Genomic DNA, 19,601 nt, shown 5'->3' on the forward strand with positions numbered 1-19,601 from the left:
GAGCTTAAGAAATGCAAAATGATACAACTAGGCAGTGTGAATTAATGGTTAGAGTGCTGGTCTCTGAATACCAGTTTCTGGAAACGACAGGAGCGGAGAATGCTCTTGTGCTTGTGAGTTTCCCACCGGCATCTGACTAGCCTCTTTGAGAACTAGAAGGATGCTGGACTTGAAGGGTCTTTAGTCTGATCAAGTGGGACTCTTTTTATTCATGAATGTTCCTTTCCATCAACTTGAAAATGAAATAAAGGCTACCCTGCCCAAACTGCAGAACCTAGTGCCCATTCACTGGAGAATGTGCCCCCTCCATATTCAGAAGCGTTTACTTTTGAGTAAATATTCAAAGATTGCATTTAAGTCCACATTGCAGTCACTGGGACTCACTCTGAATAAGCATGATTCGTTGATTTGTGTAGTAAGGACGTCTGTGCCTATACAAAGTAACAATTATACAAAATAATAATTGTACAAAACAGTAATTGTACAATTATGAATATTTAGTTTTTGCTAAAGGGAAAAGCAAACTCGACTCTGATGAATCACACATGCTGTTCCTGTCAGTTGCTCCGCGGTATTTGCTTAGGCAGGATCATAAACGCTCTTACTCAGAAGTAAGCCTCAATGATCTTCTTATAACAGGTCTTGCTCTTTCGTTTTTAGTGCATTTAGGGTCTGCCCAAAGGAGGAGGCAAGTTCTGAAACGACGGTGAGGCTGTTTTTCTGCAGGCTGCATTAATTAAACTACAGTTCAGTGAAAAGCACTCGAGACTACAGTATTTGCATCTGAACTGAAGCGGAGGATTTAAGTTATAAAAAACTACATTTCCCGAAAGAGCTTTCGGTCTCGCGAGAGGAGCTCTTCCCCCGCCCGCGGGAAACCTCGGTCAAAGTTTGCGCAGGCGCTTCTGCTTTCTCTTTCTTCGCTACCGGCTTCAGAGGTGCAGTGATGGTGAGTAACGCGGACTCTTTCCGTAGGATCCCTTGTAATCCTCTACGGCTGCCGCTCCTAAGCAGAAGTGAACTTGTGATATGTGTCCCGGGGGCGCTTGTGTACAGCCAGGAACATTTATTTATTGGTTGGCTCCTTTCTGTCTTAGCTTTTTTTGTGATTCTAACTGCCTCCCCCCCCCCCCGACTCTACACGGGCTGTTGGTGCGTAGCAGGCCAGTAAAGCGAGCCTCCCCACTGTAGGTTGAGAAAGACGAGTGTATTGATGAGTTGCACGGCCTTAAACGTTTTGAATCGCATCCTTTATTTTTTTGCAGGAGAAGAACACGAGAGGAGGGCGAGTATGGAGCCACTCCGGCCTGTGCTTTACGAGCCTCTGGTCCCAATTGGAGCAAGTAGGTTGATTTAAAGGGGTGTGTATTTGGTGGTGCATATTGTACTGGTTTCAGAAAGTTGAGGGAGAGAGTAGGGAATTGCAAAAACTAACCATGGGTTTGTTTGCATTCCTGCTTGAAATATACATAAGGTCTTTTTGTATAGGTAAGGTTGGTCGGGCATTCTTTTAAGTACAGTACCAAGAAGTTACAGATCCTATAAGTTCCTCTTCACTCCCTGCCCTCATGTATTTTCTGTGAAGGGTGTGGAGCCCCTTGTCTACATTCCTGCCCATCCTGGCCCCAATTTCATGTGGTTGGCAAGGAGAGTAGAAAAGAGGGTGCAAAGAGAGAAGGGGATGGCCAACTCTTGGCTCCAGCTTGCTTGTTTTCGATTGCCAGCATGTGGTCCCCAACAAATTATTGTAAGATTTATTTGCAAGATTAATATTCTGCCCTCCCTTCTAAAGGAGCTATGGGGAGACAAAACAGATGCAGCCAGTAGGTGCTGAAAAAAACCACAGAGAGGGCACCTGTCTAATATTCAAGTGAAGGAAATTTCAAAGAGGAGGTGCCACCTTCTCCAATGTCCATGCCAGCAGATCTCCTGATAAGATGGGATCTGCAGGAGGCCCTCGCCAGCAGAGGCAGTGATCCATTGGGTATAGATATAGATACTGATCTGATACAGAGTAGAGACACTGAAATTAATGGAGCCAACTTAGTCATGTGTTTTATTTTCTGTGGGTCTACTCTGTATTTGGCCAGTACTGGATACCTACCACCCCTTGAAGTTAAGGGGGGAAATGCCCACCCCAAGTACCGGTAAGTTTTGTGCGCTGTCCGCTAGATGTCGCCACTAGGAAGAGAAATGAAGTTGCTTTTACCATGTGCATTTTGCCAGAGTTGTCTAGAGCTGAGCTTGTGATGATATAAAGTTATCCCTGTCTGAAAAGGAAATCTTTCTCATTGTGGAGTTGTGAATTCTGAAGCTCAGCTCTAGGGAAATCTGAAAGCCGCAGAATAGCTGAATTGTACAGCGGTCCCTAACCTTGCATTTCTCCCGTTCTCAGGCTGCATGTGACTTTTCAATCAAACCCATCAAGAAGACGCAAAGTTTCTTTGTGTTGAGATGTAAACACCTGAGACCTCTTCCCTTGAAAAGAAACGAAGCCAGTGTTAGGCATGGTGTGGTTATCTGATTCATATGCACAATGGTAAGCGTGTGCCTACAGTCTTGTTGGTTGCTTGATTCATTTATTTATTGTCAGGACTGCCGCTAGGTCCCAGCTCACAGAGGACCAACGCCCAGTGGATATTATATACAAAAGTCTTTATTGAAGTTTAGTTTCCATTTCCAAGCTCTGGGGCGCGCAGGCCCACGTCTTAACGCTAGACCGGCTAAGTCCCCTCTGACTCACTGCTCCACCCACACCAGTTTAAGATTCTAGCCTGGCTCCACCTCTTGCGCTGCTCTTTCCTGCGTTGGGTCCTTCTGCCCTCTGGGGTTCCCTCCTTCCTGGACTCCTCTGACGCGGAGCCTCCTGAGTCTTGCCCCTCCCTCCGGCGGGCTTTAGGACCTGGCTCCCTTCCCGGGCTCCCCGCTGTGCCGCGCTCCTGTACATTTGAACTTGGCGCGCGCGCCCAGCCGGTGACTTTCCTTCTGACCGTTTCCCCGCTTCCTGATGTGGGTGTTGCCAAACCTGACTCCTCTCCTCCCTCTGGTGGTGAGGACACTGGTTCCGACTCCTGGGACTCCCCCTCCCCACTGCGCTCTGGTGGAGACGCTGGCCCTGATCTCCAGCTGCTGTTCAGAGACTCCCCGCTGGCCCCTCCCTCTTGAGGTTTCTCCCTTGGAATCTCCCTTGCTCTGGCCACCGGCGCTCCCTTCTGTGAGTCCTCCGATTCGCTAGAGAGGCTTGTGGAATAACTCTGGCCACTGTCACTGCCTGCGCCCCCCTCGTACTCCTCCTCCTCACTCTCCATTTGCTCCCCCTCCTGTGTCTCTCCTTCTGAACCCCTGACATCCATCCCCCCCTCGAAGCCCCCCCTTCCCCCCTCCCCCTCTTCCGGTGCGGGTTCCGGGTGCTCCATTGTTGTAGGGGTGAGTCCAGGATACAGCTCGTCCCCTGAGGCTTGCAACCATCGAGATAAGTCCGGGAAGTCCCCCATGGGCTCGTCGACGACGACCTCCTCCGCTTCCATCTCCTGCGCGGTGTGCTCGAAATCTGCGCTCGACCCCAAATCACCCAAGAGCCCTCCTCCCCCTGTTGTTTGATGGGGGTCCACCTCCCAGGGCCCCTTCGGCATGTCTCTGCGCCAGCCCACCTCGGGTTGGTCCTCCCACCAATAAGATCCCCCCGTGCCAAAACCTGAAAGTGATCCCTCCGGAGAGCTGCCTCCCGGAGCCGAGTCCTCAGCTGACGAGAAACCCCGGAAAGTGCTGGCCGAGAGTGTGGGTGTGAACAAACAATCCTCGAAAAAGCCCGCCGGCATAGGCTTGTGCGGGAAAAGTGTGTGGAATTCTTCCTTGAGCAACTGCTCTTCCACTGCGTAATCCGGCACCCACCTGTTGGCGCTGGCCGGGGTGTCCTCCGTGGCGAGAAGATATTCAATCCCGTCCTCCCCCCACCTTGAGTCTAAAATCTCAGTGGCTTCATTAAGTGGCTCCCCTTTCGGCGACCCCCCTTTTTTGGGCGCTTCTCTGAGCGGGTCTGGCGCCTTCCCCGGTGCTTGAAACCTGTGGGGCTCTCTGTAGGGCGTGAGCACTGATCTATGAAAGACCGGGTGCATTCTGGAACCCTCCGGGAGTGTCAACCGGAAGGCCACTGGGTTGATCTGCGCCTCTACTTGGTAAGGCCCTAGCTGCTTGTGCCCTAGTTTCTTCTTGGCTAACGATCTGGCTGGAACTGCTTGTGCTGCCAACCAGACCCAGTCTCCCACCTGGATGTCCTCCCCAACCCTCCTGTGTCGATCTGCCTGCACTTTGTAAGCCTGTTTTGCCAACTCTAACTGCCTCCTGAGCTGCTCGTGGATCTCCTGCAACTCCGCTGCCACTTCCTCTGCTCCCTGTGGCTCCCCCTCCCGCACTGTGTCCAGACCCGGGAAGGTTCTGGGATGCCTCCCGTAGTTGGCAAAAAATGGGGTCACCCCCGTGGACCCGTGCTTCGTGTTGTTGTAGGCAAACTCGGCCAACGGTAGATAGTCCACCCAGGTCGATGGCTGCTGGTTCGCGTAGCATCTCAGGTACTGCTGCATGATGGCGTTGACCCTTTCCGCCTGCCCGTTAGTTTGCGGGTGTCTCGCCGACGCCAGGCTGACCTTGACGTTCAGGAATCCCATCAGCTTTTGCCAGAAGTTGGAGATGAACTGGCGCCCCCGGTCGGACAAAATAGACCGTGGTAGGCCGTGCACCTTGAACACGTGGTCTATGAACATCTTAGCGGTCTGCTCGGCCGTGGCCACCTTCGCGCACGGAATGAAGTGGGCCATCTTGGTGAACAGGTCCACTACCACGAGCACTGCCGTCTTGCCCCTTGAGCTGGGTAGATCTGTGACAAAGTCCAGGGCTACCCTCTCCCACGGTACGAACGGTGTCTGTAGCGGTTCCAACAGGCCCGCCGGCGGCTGGTGCACAGGCTTAGCCCTTTGGCAGGTGTCGCACCTATTGACATAGTCCGCGACATCCCCCCGCATCTTAGGCCACCAAAAGTCTCTGGCTACTAAGTCCACCGTCTTCTCCTTGCCGAAGTGCCCCGCGCTGGGCGCGTCGTGCAGCTGTTGCAGGACCTTCGCGCGGAGGCTGTCTCCTGGTACGTAGAGGACTCCCTTGCGTAGGAGCAGGCCGTCTCGCACTTGGAATTCGTCGCCCCTCGCCTTGCCACTGCACACCTCCTCCATCTTGGCTCGGGCGAACGAGTCTGTTCGCAGCGCGCGGCGCACCGCGTCCAGGTCCACCGTGGCTGACGCGCATGCCCACGCCTGTGGTGTGAAAATGTGCTTGGCCGCCGCCGGTGCCTCTGCCTCCAGATACTGCGGTTTTCTGGACAGCGCGTCCGCCAAGACGTTGCTGTTTCCTGGGATGTACTCAATTCTGAAGTCGAAATCTGCAAAGAACTCCGCCCAGCGGATGTGTCGCTGGTTCAGGAACCTCGCCGTGCGCCAGTACTCCAAGTTCTTATGGTCTGTGCGGACCTGCACCGTGTGCTTGGCTCCGACGAGGAAGTGCCGCCACGCCTTGAAGGCTGCATGTATGGCCAGCAACTCCCTGTCCCAAATGGTGTAGTTCTGCTCCGCTTTGCTGAGTTTTCTGGAGTAGAAAGCGCACGGCCTCCAGTCCCCCTGGTGGTCTTGCTGCAACAGAACGGCTCCCACGGCCCTGTCTGAGGCGTCCGTCTCCACTCTCATGGGCCTGCTGGGATTTACGTGCAGTAGGTTCTCTTCGGAAGCGAAGAGCTGCTTGAGCTTCTGAAAGGACTGCTCTGCCTGCTCCGTCCAGACGAACCTCTTCTTCTTGGAACTGAGGGTGTCGGTGATGGCCGCTGTCTGCATGGCGAAACCCTTGATGAACTTGCGATAAAAGTTGGCAAAACCGACAAACCTCTGTACTTCCTTCCTATTGCGTGGGCTCTTCCAATCCAGTACTGCACGTACCTTGGCACCGTCCATAGCCAGTCCCTTGTCGGACAGTTTGTAGCCCAAGAAATCCACCTCCGTCTTGTCGAACTGGCACTTCTCCAGCTTGGCGTACAGCCTGTGCTCCCGCAGCCTCTGCAGAACTTCCCTAACATCTCTCTCGTGAGCCTCCGGCGATTCCGAGAAGATTAGGATGTCATCCAGGAAGCAGACGCACTTCTTGTAGAGGAGACCCGCCAAGACATGATGCATGAAGGCTTGAAAGCAGTGGGAACCATTTTTTAATCCAAAAGGCATAACTCTGTATTCATAAGTGCCCAGCGGCGTAAACATGGTTGTTTTCCACTCGTCGCCTTCCCGTACGCGAATGAGATTGTACGCTCCGCGCAGATCCAACTTGGTAAAGATGCGACCCTTCCTCACCGTCGCCAGCAGGTCATCGATCTTGGGCATAGGGAATGCTGAGGGCTTGGTCTTGAGGTTCAAGAAGCGGAAATCAACGACCAGCCTCTTTTGGGGCGTGTCCCGCTTCTTTACAAAGAACACGGGACTGCCTCCTGCCGCCTTGGACTCCCGGATGAATCCCCGCTTCAGGTTGTGATCTATGAACTCCCTGAGCTCTTGCAATTCATCCTCAGACATGGAGTACAGTTTCCCCGTCGGGAGCGTCGCCCCGGGCAGGAGGTCGATCTTGCAGTCGTAGGGTCTGTGGGGTGGCAGCTTATCCGCCTCTTTCTCGCAGAAGACCTCCAAAAACTCCTTGTATTTGTTAGGCACCGCTTGCAACATGCCCAAGTTCAGCTGTGGTCCATCCTCGTGCCCCTCATCTTCCAAGTCCGCCAGGATGCAGTGTTCTGCGCAGTAAGAGGAGCCGAAGGTCAGTTGCCGCTGGTACCAAGCTAATGCCGGGCTGTGCCTATCCAGCCAACTCATTCCCAACACTATGGGCGTGTCTGACAGGCGGGTGACGTTGAAGCTGATGACCTCACGGTGGTTTCCAATGCGCATCACCATTGGCGGCGTCTGCTGTAGCACTTGCCCTCCCAGTAGCTCCCTGCCGTCCACTGTGACGACTTTCAGAGGTACCGCCGCTGGCAGAAGGGCTATGCCATGTTGCTGGAGGAACTGCATGTCTATAAAATCTGCATTGCTCCCCGAGTCTACGGTGATGGGAATTTCCACCAGTAGCCCATTGGGGAGCTGAAGGGATGCGGTGAGCTGCACTACTGGTTTGGGTGGGAGGGGGTCGGTGGGCTGTAAGATCCCTGGGGATTGCTTCACTGACTTGTCTGGCTGGTCCCCAGAGATGCCATCTCCAGCCAGACAGTGGAGTTTTCCTGCTGCGACTCCCTCTGCTGAATTGCGTCTGTTACTGTCGCTGCGGCTGCAGTATGCTTGTGAAACCGCTGGGGACACTCTTTTGCCATATGCTGAGCACTGTCGCAGATGTAGCACTTCCTGGTTCCTCTAGGAGGCTTCATCTTGACTGCTCCCGGAGTTAGGGCTCCGACTGTGGAGTGAGCCTTAGCACCACCTATCTCCATCGGCTCCTCTCCCCCTCCCAGCGGAGGCATGGATCGAGCGCGCGCCGCCTCCTTGGGGAAGGGAGGCAGTCCTTTCGCTGGCGTGCGTCCCAAATGCCCTTCCTCCCTGCCCCAAGGGCGTCCTTCCAACCGAACCCCAATGGAGAGTGCCCGTTCCACCACTTCCTTGGTGGTTTGGGGTCTTCCCCCCCTTGCGATCTCATCTTTCACAGCTCCGCTCAACCCCTCCCAGAACAGGTCTCTGACGGCAGGCGATTCTTTCTCCCAGGCTAGTACATTCACCAATCCGAAAAAACGTGCATGATATTGCCTCACAGTGGCTTTACCTTGTCTTAGTCCGTGAATCTCCCTCCTAGCGATATCCACATCAATCTCAGATAAAAAACACGCATCCATCACTTTAATGAAGGCAGCCGCATTTTGGAGGGCTGGATCCTTGTCTCTCCATAGATTGCGCAGCCACGATTTTGCCTCCCCCCGCAAATGCGAAATAATAAATCCCACTTTCTCTCCCTCATTTTTAAAGTCTTTGTCAAGCAGCTGCAATGTATAAATCACATCTGCTCTGAAGTTAGGATACTCCTGCAGGTCCCCATTGAAGTGAGATACCAGGCTCCCTCCTCTGTTTCCCAGCCCAATCCCTTCTGGTCTGGTGGCCGGTAGCCTCTGTGTAGTTAGCACTTCTAACCTGGTTCGCAGATCCTGGCAGGCAGCAGCTGCTTCCTGTTCTTTCTTTCTGGAAGCCGCAATTTCTGCAGTCAACTGCGTCACTGCGTTTTGCAAACTCGCTATCCTCTCTTCGGTAGTCATTTCCCTGTTTTTCGTGAGCTCGCGAAGCACCAATCTTCACCCCTCGCTGCTTTCCCGCACTCCACGAGGTTGCAAAATTGGTGAAAATGCAGAGGGGACTTACTGTCAGGACTGCCGCTAGGTCCCAGCTCACAGAGGACCAACGCCCAGTGGATATTATATACAAAAGTCTTTATTGAAGTTTAGTTTCCATTTCCAAGCTCTGGGGCGCGCAGGCCCACGTCTTAACGCTAGACCGGCTAAGTCCCCTCTGACTCACTGCTCCACCCACACCAGTTTAAGATTCTAGCCTGGCTCCACCTCTTGCGCTGCTCTTTCCTGCGTTGGGTCCTTCTGCCCTCTGGGGTTCCCTCCTTCCTGGACTCCTCTGACGCGGAGCCTCCTGAGTCTTGCCCCTCCCTCCGGCGGGCTTTAGGACCTGGCTCCCTTCCCGGGCTCCCCGCTGTGCCGCGCTCCTGTACATTTGAACTTGGCGCGCGCGCCCAGCCGGTGACTTTCCTTCTGACCGTTTCCCCGCTTCCTGATGTGGGTGTTGCCAAACCTGACTCCTCTCCTCCCTCTGGTGGTGAGGACACTGGTTCCGACTCCTGGGACTCCCCCTCCCCACTGCGCTCTGGTGGAGACGCTGGCCCTGATCTCCAGCTGCTGTTCAGAGACTCCCCGCTGGCCCCTCCCTCTTGAGGTTTCTCCCTTGGAATCTCCCTTGCTCTGGCCACCGGCGCTCCCTTCTGTGAGTCCTCCGATTCGCTAGAGAGGCTTGTGGAATAACTCTGGCCACTGTCACTGCCTGCGCCCCCCTCGTACTCCTCCTCCTCACTCTCCATTTGCTCCCCCTCCTGTGTCTCTCCTTCTGAACCCCTGACATTTATGGTTGCAGGTATAAAATCCCATGAGCCTGACTGATACGATATGAGACTTTGTCTAAGTTCTGTCTACTCCTGCATGTGACTTCCTCAGAAGAGTGTGTACACAGTTGCTATTGTGGAATCCAAATTAGTACTTTTGCACACAGAAGGTCCCATGTTCAAGCCACTTAAAAGGACCTTGTTTAATAAATAATGAAATAATAATAAAGTCTTGCAATTTGCTAAAATGAGGAAGGCTACTAGAATGCACAGATTCCTATAGGGTTGTAATGAATTTCTGAATGGCAATTGGAATGAATTAATCAAATGTGATTAGTTGTTTACACACTGACTATTTATTATTATTTTGGGGTGGGTAGGTGACAGTCTTTAAATGTCAAAAGATTGCCCTTCCAAATGGTCACTGGCATAGAATGTATCTTGTTAAATCTCTCCTTCTACCCTTGGTTGCATAAAATACCAAGTGCATTGTCAAGTGTTTGTAGGGGTGAGTGGGAGACTTTGACACACCTATCACCATTTTGCAAGTCTCTTGATTGCAGGTGAGGGTAGAAATGACTGGAGGTGATTGGGCTGCATACAGCCTTTGCCCAACACCTTGCTGTGGCTATTTGGAAGGGCAGTAGTTTTCTGCTTGGTCATTTTGGCCCCTGAAAATCACTACATAGGCAACACATCCCTCTCGACTTGATGCATTCTGGTAGTCATTCAAAAATTCAGTATGTTCCTGTGGCCAATAGCGTTTATTCAGAAATTCAGCCCGACACCAGTCGGAGTAAACAATGTTGGGCTAGATGTACTGATGATCTGATTCAGTATAAGATAACTTCATGTTGAAATAGTTGTCCTTCATCTCCATGACATTGGTTGTGCACCCCTAGGACATGTAAAATACTTTCTGGGCTGGATGTTTCTTGCAGAGTGTTAAGTATGCACACACACAAAAATGTAAGGGATTTTTTCCCCCCTGTAAAAGAAGGTGTGCTTTGTCTGCTGGACCACATTGTTTGAATGCTCTGAAGCAAGTAAAGATGAATTCGCTAATATAGTGGAAATTTGATGCTGCTCTTCACGTGCAGATGAACACAATGGCAACAGTTTGGTATGCTGCAGCTAGCAGATTATCATCTAGGGTCATTCCTGGGGAAGAGTGAGGGTCAAGCTAAATGTGACTTAGAGCACTTTTTAAAAAAAATTCAGGTTTTTTTGTGACAGCCTACAAATTTTTGTTGACAAAGCAGCCAGGGGCTGCAGAGGAATCCAGATGAGGATTGGGAAAGAGGTTTAACCTTTTCCACCTTGCACTGTTTTCCCAAATTTAAATATTTTTTTAAATTGTGACATAATAACTTTGTGTATAGGGTGGTTTTGAGTGGGGGGGAGTTGGTTGGGGGAATTTTCACTTGGAAAATGACATTGGAGGAAAGCATTAAACCATCCATGGCCCTGCAATTGTTTTTGTAAACAAAGATGTTGACAGTTGCAAGCGCATGATGCAAAAATGTGCTTAAAGTCACGTCTACTTTCATCTGGAGCTGGACAGACGTGTCAGTGATGAATACAGTTGGGGAAAGCAGATGGTGGATTAACTGTCAAAGTACTACTGCTCAAATATGTTTTGGAAGACAAGCTTTAGGCCTGATTCAGACACAGCAGTAATCTACGACTTGCTGCTATCCCATGTGAAGATGAGCTGTGGGTTTGCACACTTCCCCTCGCATCCCCATTCTTTTGTGGCACACCTTCCCAACATAATGGGAACTGTGGTTAGTTTAAAACTAGATGCATCTGATCTCTTTTCAGCAGCAAAAGGAAGAGGGAGAGAGAAGTGTGCAAGCCGAAGACTTGCCATGGCTTGTTTGCGTCACTGCATTCGCTTGCAATATGGTTGCTGTAGAACTGGAAGTAGGCTTGTTGGTTGAGTAGATTGCAATAAGAAATATATGATACTTTGGTGGTATTTGAAGTTCTTAAAATGCCCATTAGAATCCTGTTACGTGAACCTTAGTAAGTCAGAAATCCCAGTTATCTGAAATCGTGTGTACAACACCACCCCAACGTATGTTGAGCAGAATAACTTTGTGCCACAAACTGTAATGTCTGGTTTTCTAAATGTCTTGTTTATCCCAGGACTGAAATGAGGCTGCTGAATTCACTAGAATTAAATTTGGGTCTTGATTTAATTCCACATTGTCCTCATTTTGCACAAAACAGATGAACTCTCAAAGACAAGATCGAATTTTTTATCTAGTAACAAGATGAAGCCCTTTCCCTCCAAACTGGACTCTTGTTCCTTTTGAATAATAAATTGTCATGGGGATTGTGATTCAGTTGTTATTCAAGAAAGTTGTCTGAAAGCAGTATGCAAGTTTTAAAAGAAAAATGAAGAAATAAAATTGATATGTTTGGCTCCACAGGATGCAGACCATTTGCTTCTGGACTCAGAAGTCAGTTTGGAAACAGCTGCTCAGGGTAAGATGCTCAGGGTAATGCTTAGTCATTTGTTTGGCTTCTGACAAATTTGCTAATCCCTTCATGTCAGTGGAATGTGAGTTGCCAAGGTCCAGACTCCCTCATTTCAGTGAAGCCTGAGAAGTTATGACTGGATGGGGTTTAGGTTTTGGCCTCTAAATCAAGTGTAAATGCTTATTTGTGACATTTTAAGCAATGCAAGTGGTTGGAAATAATACTTGGGTGTTGCTAGTCAAAGTCCACCATTCTGTCCACAACATCACATGACTGAAAAATCCTGGGCAGGACTTGCTTGTTTGATAGAAATGGCAAGGACCATTTGATAGAAATGGCAAGGTTACCCTGATTTAATGCCTCAACATTAAGCCAGCAGCCTCCATATTTTAAACACTGTTCCATATTCAGATAATAATGTGACCCAAGCAAAGAATAGGGGAGGTGGACTTGAGGGTGCTGGCCTGGTGTATAATTGGTTGTGTCAGGCAGCCACATAAATGGAGGATCCTCCATGCTACCGGGCAAGGAGAAAACTCTCAGAGAGTCTGGAAAGTATCTCTTTGAAACACAGCAATCACATCCTCTTTGAGGGGGCAAAATCCACCCATCAGCCAACACCAAAGAAACGTTTGCACTTTAAGATCCTTTTTAATTCTTTGGAGAATATGGAAAAATCCTGAACTCTTAAATGGAGGCAGAAGATGCAATTTCATGATCTCAACAGGTGGTTGCTGAGAAACCAAGTGAAAAGTCATCACACCCTAAACTTTGCATATTTCAGAGCTGGTGTGGTGTAACAGGCAAAGTGCCAAACTAGAACTGGGAGACCAAGGTTCAGGTCCTCACCTTGGCACGAAACTGTCTGGGTTACCTTGGGCTGGTCTCTTTCCCACCTCACAGGGTTGTTATGAGAAAAAGGCCATGTACCCGTATTTTTTTGCTCTATAACATGCACCGGACCATAACACGCACATAGTTTTTAGAGGAGAAAAACAAGAAAAAAAAATATTCTAAACGAAACAGTGGATGTATGATATTTCTGGTTCATGCTGTGGCCACAAACGTGATCTGACGGTGAGTTTGGGGCAGCCCAATGCAAAAATCCTGAGGATTCATGTGGATCCATGCTTTGTAACCACGTTTTAGGTGGGGAGGGAAGGAAAAGCACTCGAGGGACAAGGAGCATGCGTGGGGTGGGTGGAGAAGGATGCTGTTAATAATGCAGGAGAGGGGTATAAGAAGAGAAGGAACACGCGTGGAGAAGGATGCTGCTAATAATGTAGAAGGGGGTATAAGAGGAGAAGGCTCCTCTCCTCTCCCGCTTTGCTGTTTCAAAGCGAGCCATGGAGGAGGGAAGTAAGGGGAACCATGGATCCTCTGCTCACGACTGCAACTGCTCCCCCCGCCATCCGTAGGCATTCGCTCCATAACACGCACAGACATTTCCCCTTACTTTCTAGGAGGAAAAAAGGGAGTGTTATGGTGCAAAAAGTACAGTATGTAGCCTTGGAGGAAAGATTGAATATATTTTAGCCACAACAGAAAAACAGTTGAAGAACTTAACAGCTTTTTTTTGGATCAGTCCTGATGTTGGCTTTTTCGTCTGTCACACTCCTAAAAGCCTGTGATGTGATGTTATCCCTGTCTGAAAACTCAGCTATGAGGGAAAATAAATATCCACTGAGGCTTGCCCGCTTTGCCATCTCAGTTATCTTCAGCAGGAGTGATTTCTTTGGAGATAGGTGTGACCGCTGTATCCTTCCCGCAGCATCGTGATTCAAAATTCAGCTGTTGAGCTATATTTTCCAGTAGTTTCTTTCTCTGGCATTGATTTGAGATGGAAGGGTTTCTGAAAGCGGGCCTTTAGCAACACCGATTCCCTTCTGGAGGCTATTACAGTAGCTACAGGGTACTCCAGAGATGTCTACTTTTAAAGTTTCTTGAATCTGCTAGAGATTCATATATCTGAAGCTGGTATCAGAGGCAAAGAGTTAATGTATGCTTGGCTGGGAACAGGATAGACAAAACTGAATGTTCCTTGTGCCAGTATTTTGACATAGATGGAGGAGCTGCCTGGCCTCCTTGCAGCACTAAAATCATTGGAGCAAAAAGAAAATGCCATTTTTCTACTGCCACTTTTATTGTGTTGACTGGAAGGAGAGGCCTTGGCTCAGCAGCACAAGAAATTTCTTGTGTTTGAGAACTAAATTGATCGGCTTTACAGCGTCGTATCTTCAGGGTCACAGAGGCCTTTTCTGCATCTGCTTGTCTGCCATAAAACTCTTGAGCGTTGTGGGGGGTTCAGGAGAATAAACTCTTCACATGGGGTGCTGCTCCAACTGTTGGGCCTCTGTGCCACCCTGAACAAACGACATGCACAAACACCCTCGAACACCCAACATTCCCCTATGGCTGCACAGGCCGGTAGTGATGATGAGCAAATTGTTTTCCTGCGTAGGCGTTCCACCATCACTGAACCTCTCCCTGTGAAACTTCTGATAAGCTGTCAGGGTGTCCTGAACATAGTTTGCGTCCTCTATGGCTGGGGGAGGGTAGTAGGGGTGGCATTGGTGGATGGGCACGACACTTAAGTACAGAGCGCTCTTTCCACAGTTATGCATATAGCAAGCGGTTGTTACTTTCTCATTGGGGAAGAGGCCTTGTTGATGACCTAATTCCCTCTGGTCTTTTACAGTTACAGCTAAGAGGCAAAAAAATGATGGGGAGAACATAGACCAGTTTTTCCATCATGCAGTGATGTCTTTTCCTTCAAAGAGGGTGAAGCTTCCTTGGAATCATACAATCCCTTCCGCCATGATATTATAGGACAGAAGTAGAGGGATCTCTTCTTTTGCCTTGGAACTTTGCCTGCAAGTTGCCTCTCCATTAACTGCAAATGCCCTGGTAAGCAGTGTGTTCCTGCTTTTTTTGCTTCTCAAAAAATTCTCAAAAAAAATCCCTCTTGGGATATGATTGCTGTTGTTTCTTTTCTCTCGACACCCCCCCCCCCCCCGCTTATGTGAAAAAGGAGTAGTGACCATTTGCCTGGGGAATAATAAAAGCCCATCAGCCCAGGATACAAAGCAGAACAGCCAGGCTTTCTGTTAGGACTCTCACCCAGCAGTAGGCGGGCGAGTAGAAGACTCTGTATGCACATCTTTGCAGAGGGAAGAGCGACAGTTTTGTTAAAGCAAATGCCATGTCTCATGCAAACGCCTTGCAGTGATGCCCTGAACATAATCGCTCTTGTTGTGCCATGTGTAGGTGTCTTAAATGTCACATTATTGGCATAGTCTCAGGGCTGTTTATACTAGAGGGTGTAATCAGTTGAGGGATATAAAGACTAAAACTGTTAACTCTTTATAGTCCGCATGCACCACACAAGTGGAGTCAGACTTTTGTAAGGCGCAAGAAGTGCTGGTGTCAGGTTAGTAAGGGAGTTTTGGATTGCTCTTTACAGCATCAAAGCAATAGCATGTCACACACATGATAGCTCAGAGAGGGTGACAAAACATCTGTCAAAGAGTGACAGATGAATGTCTGTGGGCAACATGGATGCCGAAGCATTTCTATATCACAGGTATGTCCAAAGTCCATCTCGGGGGGCCTAATCCAGCCCACCAGTTAGTTTAATCCAGCCCCTGTGGCAGTTTATTTCATAGGGCAAAACACTCAACAACTTTGTTCAGCCCCCACGGCCGTTCAATTCATCAAATCTGGCCCTCTTTGAAAAAGTTTGGACACCACTGCTATATGTCGTAAAGATAGTTTGAGGGAAATAACACGCAAATAGTTTGAGGATGAAACAGGTTTTTTATTATTAAAAAAAGGCAACACATTCCTTGAGGCCATTTAGCTCTGCTTTTGCTGTTAATGTTTAGTGATCTTTTTATGGTTTTACTGCCTATGTTGAGAAACTTCTGGGTTTTGGTGTTCTTTCACATTGAGCACAAAAAACCTGAAGGGCAAGGTAAAAATGAAGAACCTTTATTTTGCTACAGGTGCAGCTGTAAGAGAAGAATGCATTTCAAGAACGGAGGAGTTCTTTTTTATTATGGGTAAGTAAGTTGGACTATTTCTGTTTTCATGACCTAAAATAACTGGTTGAAGGACTCCATTTCATAGCTAACGTTTTTTGCAGCTCTTGGTCCTTGGCTGTGTTGCCCATTCAGATTTCACTGCAAGACTTTTATGTTGGTCTCTGAAAATACCATTAGCTTTCTTTGCAGCAGTCCTTGATCTCTGGCAGGTCCCCTGTCCCCCTACCTGGGGGGCCTTTCTGGTTTCCTTTTCAGCCTGAAATCATGTAGTGTTTGACCAAGTGCTGCTAGTAACACACTGTACTCAAGTAGCTTGTTGTAGAAATTAAACGGCCTGTTGTGTTAAGCAGTTTTCAGTGGGGATGCTTTGCTTTGGCCCACCACTCGGATTTTCCTAGGAGCAAAGCACTTGGTTGCATCTTCAGCCCTTTTATGAGCAGTCCATAAGGATGGTGCTGGCTGCTCCACCTGTTTTCTCTTTCCCCCAAATGAAGAGGCAGAACAGTGCGGCTGCAGCAACACAACACCTGCAGTAGCAGCAGAGGTTGGATTGGGGTACAAACATAAGAAGCAACCTTGCTGGGTCAGAACCGAGGGCCCATCTAGTCTACCAGCAGCCAGTGAGATGCTTCAGGAGGCTCATGCCAGATGTGGGTAGCCTTCCTCTGTCCTCTACAAGATATTGCTTTGCTGGCTGTTCACGTATGAATTAGTTTTCCTGGCAAACAAGTGCTGCTAGTCCTAGTTACCTTGAACGTCTCTAAATCAAACTATCGTGTCAGTCTGCATTGAGAGAGAGTGTAGTAGAGTGGTACCTCGGGTTAAGAACTTAATTCGTTTTGGAGGTACGTTCTTAACCTGAAACTGTTCTTAACCTGAGGTACCAGTTTAGCTAATGGGGCCTCCTGCCGCTGCCGTGCGATTTCTGTTCTCATCCTGAAGCAAAGCTCTTAACCCGAGGTACTATTTCTGGGTTAGCAGAGGCTGTAACCTGAAGCGTCTGTAACCCGAGGTACCACTGTACACCACGTGTTGAAGAAGGCTGCCTTTTTGTTAGCTCTGAACATAATGCCAAAGGGCTTCATTGCTGCCCATGAAGGAACCCAGCCACAGAGATATGGGGTGAATCCTTTCTGCCCTGCTGCCCATGGGCTCTATGCAAGCTGCTGGAGCTCATGAGATCAAGTGGTTCCAACACAGCTATTCTGGCTTCATTCTCTTTGACCAGCCGTATTCTTTCAGAGCCATCATTTTTTTATTTGTCTCCTCTGCCATCGTTTTATACATTTTACAGGTGCTGGCTTTTAAGCAGAAGGGCCTGGAAGTGCCGAGCCACCCAGAAGGGGTTTTCCTGCATTGAACAAGAAAGCAAACTTGATCAACAGTGGTGGAAAAGTGCAGTCTGCCTTGGTAGTGAACCTTAAAGGAGGAAGCCATGGATTCTAAAGTAGCGTATCCAGCGTAGCTGAGCAGTTAGAGGTTTGGACTAGTCCATGAAGCTCACCAAGTGACCTTGGGCCAGTCACTGCCTCTCAAGTTAACCTACCTCACAGGGATGTTGTGAGGATAAAACGGGGGAGGGATAACCATGCACTTTTTCCACATCCTTGGAAAAAGAGAAGTAAATAATAATAATAATAATAATAATAATAATAATAATAATAATAATAATAATAATTATTATAATAATATCTTTCCCCCAACAACAAAAATTTCCCCTCCTGGTGTGTGATGATTGTGGGAACAAGTGGGAAAGCTAGTGTTTGTTTTTCAGCCCTAAAGTTCTTTCACCTCTAAAGCAAGATTTTCATGTTTACTCAAAAGTAAGTCCTACTATTCTCAATACTGCTCGCTTCCAGGTATGCATGCATAGGAATTCAACCTTAATAACTTAACACTGATAGCAAGGTAGGCATCAGAACTGTTACATGGCAAGTGGTCTTCAGGCTTCCTTGCCAGAGGGAATCCACATGAAAACCTGTGCATTGCAGAGGGCTCTGGGGCACTTCTGCACTATCCCCACTGTTTGGGTCAGGCCCTTAGCCACAAAGTGTTCCCAAGAAAATACCCCACACTCCCCTGTGGCAGCACAATGCTGGGGAAGATGAATAAGGGCAGACAAGTGAGCTTAAGGGAACTTGTTGATACTCTCCTAGGAACACAAAAGACCACTGTTTTGAACCCTAAATCACTCGCAGATTTGGGCACAAAGAGCGGTCAGAAAAGTGATACTTCCTGTTGCATGTGAGCAAAATTTGTTTGCCGGACTCAAGCCACCCATTTGCCCCTGCTTTTGATGGCAGGAGATTATGCGGAACAGTTAACACTTCCTAGAGTTTATACTTTCATTTTGCAGTCTTCATCTGCTGCTGGTGGTTTAACATTCATACAGTGCCAACAGTTTGTCAAGAATGCTATATCTGGTTGCTTTATCAAAGAAGGAAGTTCAGGCTGTCAACTCTTTCTGGATCACTTCCTTCCAGTTTGAAGCAGGCAAGAACCACTGATGAGAGATGGAACAAATGTTTGGTCTTGCACCTTGCCAGAAGGCAAGGCTTTTCCCCCACTACCCTAGGGTGAGAAGGCCATACTAGGCCCCCTTCCTCCTAGGACAGCAGGCTAGTCTAAAGTAGAGCCATTTTTTTTGGATAATAGAATTATTGAGTTGGAAGGGAAGGGTCTTCTAGTCAAACCCGCTGCAATGCAGGAATCTTGCCCAACGTGGGGCTCAAACCCATGATTCTGGGATTAAGAGTCTCAAATTCTTAAGGCATGAGCTATAGGGATTTCTAATTGCAGGGGAGCAGGAAGTAGGATATTAAATAGCAAAGTTGTTTTGTGAGGGGAAAGAGGGTGTCTCCTAACAATTCTGAGCACCCTTCATAAACTGCAGGCCCCAGGATTCACTGGGAGAAGCCATGACCGTTGGAAGTTATATGGTGCTTGCATTAAACGTATAGTGCAGATTGGGGAAGTGGGCATTCTTTGCAAAACTGCATCCTACAAAACAGGATTATTATTTTTTTTAAAAAAAAGGTTTCCCAGGATGTGGTACAAAGCATATCTGTGAACATCTACTGCTCAAAGTTGTCAGTATTACCCCGTACAACTCCATAAAGGCAATGCCAGTCTGCTTCCTAGATTCAAAAGGAGCTGCTCCACCAAAGCCCTCTAGGGCTAGGACAAGCTTTGGATCATTTGAAACTGCTTGTGTAGTCCAGTGTCCTAGTGGTCAGATGTTTGACAGGAGGTTGCAGCCTTCTTTCCTCCTAAATAACTTTAATACAACTGTTTAATGCACAAGAGTCAACATAGCCAGTTTTGCACAGTTTACCATATTTGTAGCCTAAAGAAGTGTAACCCGTATCATCTATGCAATAAATCACAGGTGCATTTGAAAAGGTCATTGCTCGGGGTGCGAGCCTGGAATACATCCCCATTTGTTTCTCAAACAGATGCATGGATTCTGTTAACAGGCAGCAGGAGGACCCTATACAACTGATAGGTACAGTGGTACCTCAGGTTAAGTACTTAATTTGTTCTGGAGGTCTGTTCTTAACCTGAAACTGTTCTTAACCTGAAGCACCACTTTAGCTAATGGGGTCTCCTGCTGCTGCCGCGCTGCCAGAGCACAATTCCTGTTCTCATCCTGAAGCAAAGTTCTTAAACTGAGGTACTATTTCTGGGTTAGCGGAGTCTGTAACCTGAAGCGTATGTAACCCGAGGTACCGCTCTATTTAATATTGCAACAAGGTCATTCAGATACTGCAAATAATTCTGCAATGCATTGTTGGCAACAGTTTGCCATTTTAGTGCTGGCAGTGCTAGGTGGATGCTGTAGAAGTGCATGTGTTAGCAGCACCTGTTCTTCAATAAGCATCCATCTGGAAGCACCCTGTGTAGCCTCCCAACTGG

General features: G+C 48.5%; 1 long non-coding RNA gene across 4 annotated transcripts; it reads left to right on the forward strand.

The window, feature by feature from the left end:
* Positions 1–822: 822 nt before the first annotated feature.
* Positions 823–17,335, forward strand: LOC310838502. Of its 4 annotated transcripts, none has more exons than XR_014560990.1 (8): positions 823–949; positions 1,266–1,361; positions 2,396–2,539; positions 11,595–11,649; positions 14,342–14,550; positions 15,107–15,226; positions 15,648–15,708; positions 16,981–17,324. It is a non-coding gene; the product is annotated as an uncharacterized lncRNA (long non-coding RNA). The 4 variants fall into 4 exon arrangements; XR_014560991.1 differs by having other exon boundaries at positions 15,648–15,704; XR_014560992.1 differs by lacking the exon at positions 15,107–15,226 and having other exon boundaries at positions 826–949; positions 15,648–15,704; positions 16,981–17,335.
* The last annotated feature ends 2,266 nt before the right edge of the window (positions 17,336–19,601 follow it).

The sequence above is a fragment of the Podarcis gaigeae genome, assembly GCF_964106915.1.
Source record: "Podarcis gaigeae genome assembly, chromosome: 2".
Taxonomy (NCBI): Eukaryota; Metazoa; Chordata; class Lepidosauria; order Squamata; family Lacertidae; genus Podarcis; species Podarcis gaigeae.